We start from the raw sequence: 3832 nt of genomic DNA on the forward strand, positions 1-3832 counted from the left end.
GGACAAGTTAACTGATTATTTATTGCCAAAGAAGTTTAGTAATCCTATTAGGATAAGGATTTTACCTATCCTACAACTATAAATAAGGCATGAGGGGGTGATACAACACACACCTCATAATTACAAATCTTTTTTTCTCTCTATTGCCGCCGGCCCCTCTCTCTCTCTGTCCTTTATACAGTTCAATCAAATAAGCCTACAACACGCTATCAGCACGTTCTTACCAAAATCTAATGAACTGAAGGATCGTAGGAGGAGGCTCTCTTATACCAAATTCAAAGACTTTCAATTGTTTTTTTTCCAATCAAGTTCTTCTAAAATAAATTAAGAAATTCTTGAAGGTTTTTGGACTTTTTATTTTAAGGTGTTTTCAATCATTTTCTTTATAATAATATTTTCTATGATTTCAATTATGAATATGCGTAACTAATTCGTTTTGTTAGGGTGAAGCCTCGAGCCTTAGCATGAATATGTGATTTTTATTTAATTGCTTATAATTGATTGCATGCGCACTTTGAATTATTAATCACCGTTTTAAACTATCTAATTGTCTTGATGGTTGGCCACCATTAGGATATTTAGACAAGTAATTTGATACAATTTCTGTTGGAACATCACCCTGAAATTGAAAAGGGCTTCTTGTGATTTGTAATTGTAATTTCACTTAAGGTGAACATCACGCTCTTAAGGGTTGCATGGTTTTTAAAAGGGTTTCACATAACGTAATGAGTCTTGCATGTTTATATTTGATCTGAACATCATAAATGGATGGCATGTTAGATATACGTTTTTGCTTGAACATCACAAGGAAAATACATATTAGGAAAACCTAACCTTCAAAGTGACATGTATAGATCATAAGTAATTGGTAAAAATACATAGGATTGCTAGGTGATGGTGGAACCCTAGTGTTTTTCTAAATTGGTATTTAAAACTCTTTTCTTTTTATCATATTAGTTTTGAGCAAATTTATTATTTGTTTTTAATTAAAATTCGTTTTTAATATTACCCAATTTCAAAATCTCTTTTCTTCATTTTTTTTTAATTCTAAGTATTTAATTAGGAATTGTTTCTACATAAATTGTTAAAATTGTCCTTGAGGAGAACGACCTTGAATGAGTATCTATAGTGGCGGAGCCAAAAATTCAAGCCAAGAGGGGCCTTTAAACTACTGAAGGAAATTAGAAACTTTTTTAGTAATATCATGGAAAATTTGAATCAAACAAGAGTGATAGACCTTTAAAATTTGTATGAAAAAAAAATTAGTATTGAGAGATGTCATAGTAAATAGAACCTGTGTTGACATTTAACGCAACATTGATAATAACGTTATAACTAGCTCAAGCTATTATTACGATATTTTTCTTTTAATATTATTGAATCTTCCTCTTGAATATATATATATATATATATACCTTGTTTTATATGAACTAAAAAAAATTAATTGGTTTAAAAGAATTCATAATGTTGGCAGAAGGGTAGTTATATATGGTAATTGGTAAAAAAAAAAAACCAAAAAGTGGCTTTCCGTCAGCAGGTCGACCCCAGGACCTAATGAAACCTTTAAAACCTGATATATCAACACACCACATGCACATTATTGTAAAAATCACTACACAATCGATATAAAGTTAATTCCAGGATGGGCCCTGGACTACCCTAGTCTCCCTGTGGCTCCGCCACTGAGTATCTATACTACAAAATTGTATTCTTGCAAGTATTTCATGTGATTTTGATCTTATTTACATAGACAACAAAATCCTATCAGGTATTTCCTTTGTGATTATATTGATTTCAATTTCTCCCAATTTTCCCCTCCCCAATGTAAAAAAAAGTAGAAATTTCTCCCAATTTCTCCCAATCCCTGTTTACGATGATGCAGCCTGCTCAGCATTTAAACCTCAACAAAGAACTCCTCATCGCCCTGTTGCCTTCCATGGTAAGTCTTTTAATTGCTACAATCGTTCCATCACTGAAGACACCCTTGAACACCTTGCCAAAACCACCCTCTCCAAGTATGCTTACAAAGTTTATGGGCAGGAAACTTACCTCGGAGGTGATCCAAGGCGAAGATCTCGAACTCTTCTAGACGAACTTCAAGGGTAGGAGCAGAGCAGTAGAGAGGGAGGATGAGCATGAAGAGAACAACCCTAATTTTTATTTTATGATTGTTCGTAACTAATTCCTTTTGCTAGGGCGAGGCCACAAGTCTTAGCAAGAATATATAGTTTCTTTTCAATTTACTTATGATATTATGCATGCATGTTTTCAATTATTAATCACTGTTTTAAGATATCTAAGTGTTTTAGTGATTCACGACTATTAGGATATTTAGGAAAGTAATTTGATGCAATTTTGGTCGGAGGGTTCCTTGAAATTGGCGTTGACTTCTTGTGGTTAATAATTGTAATTTCACTTAGGATGAACATCATGTCTTAAGGGTTGCATCGTTTTTCTAAGGGTTTTCATAAAACTTAATGAGTCTGTTCATATTTGATGCGAAAGTCTGGACATGTTGCATGTTAGATATACGTTTTATGTTGGAGGTTCCAAGTAGGACATATATTAGGAAAACCTAACATTCAAAGTATGCATAGGTATTTTATAAGTAATTGGGATAACTACGTAGGATTGTTAAGGTGATGGCGGAACCCTAGTGTCTCTTTAAATTGATTTTCTTTAAATTGTTTTCTAGTTAATTTATTTAATTATTTTTATTTTAAATTCTTTTTTAATATTTTAAATGTCAAAATTAACATTTTCTAAACTTTGTTTTAAAATAATTAATTAAAAGTTGGTTTTAAATAAATAAAAATTATACATTCAATTCATGTGGAACACGACCTTACTTGAGTCATTTATACTATAACTACCTTGTTCTCTTACAAGTATTTTTAATGTGTTTTTATCCCTATTTGTGTAGGTGGTAAAAATCCTATCATGTTCCATCAAAGACTTTTTCTCCCATTAATGGCCAACACGTGGCTTGAAGTTGACATATGGATAGACTTGTCCTTAAAGCCATGTGCCAGAAAGTTTTCAGGACTACCAATTGCTTGGGCGGTCGGAAAGTACTTTAGGTTGCATTCATCTCTTCCTGTCGATAGACTATACAGGACTAGGACCGGTCCTTTGTTAGTGGTCGTCTTTTGTCATTGCAGTAGTGCTATGTCTGCTAAATGTTGGGCTGGCTTGTTAGGCTCAATGTCTTGATCCTCTCATCTAGTAGTGGGCTTTGCCCATCTATTTAAGTGCAAAATAACTATGTATTGTTTCAATAAGTCTAAAAAGACCCTGTGTTAGCAATATTTTCTAATAATTGCATATAAAAGTTTCTATCTTCATATTGTTAGAGCAATTTCAAAAAATATGAAAATAATAAGACAAAATGATTGAATAATTAATTTGATTAATTGGATAACGATTGAAATTTAGTGAAATAGTTTAAATTAAATGATGTTTAGACGTCTTAAATGGCTCCCAAAATAACTTTGAATTAGTCAACTCATAGGGCAAGAACCTATCGGGTTTACATTAAGTTACAAGATGTCTTAAAGTTAAAAAGTGGTCCAAATGACCTATTAACCTATTCTGTTCCAAACATTTTGAGGGAGAGGGCTTCTGTCTTGACATAAACATCCATATGGTCACTTATCCACTAATCGCTCTACAAGTGATGCATGCTTTTGAGAAATGAAAGAAACTAGAATTAAGAGAAGAAAAAAAAAATAGCCTTTTTTTAGACAGAAGTTCAGGCTCCATCAGCCTTGAAATTGAGAGTGAAATTCCATCTCGTTCTCCTCTTTCTATTAGACAAAGAGTGCACCAACGT

General features: G+C 32.6%; 1 long non-coding RNA gene across 1 annotated transcript; it reads left to right on the top strand.

Annotated features, from left to right (window-relative positions):
* Positions 1 to 2058: 2058 nt before the first annotated feature.
* On the top strand, positions 2059 to 3344 carry LOC126593930 (uncharacterized). The gene is made up of 2 exons (XR_007613063.1): positions 2059 to 2170; positions 2924 to 3344. It is a non-coding gene; the product is annotated as an uncharacterized LOC126593930 (long non-coding RNA).
* Positions 3345 to 3832: the final 488 nt, after the last annotated feature.

This window comes from Malus sylvestris, chromosome 12 (assembly GCF_916048215.2).
Source record: "Malus sylvestris chromosome 12, drMalSylv7.2, whole genome shotgun sequence".
NCBI classification, from domain to species: Eukaryota; Viridiplantae; Streptophyta; class Magnoliopsida; order Rosales; family Rosaceae; genus Malus; species Malus sylvestris.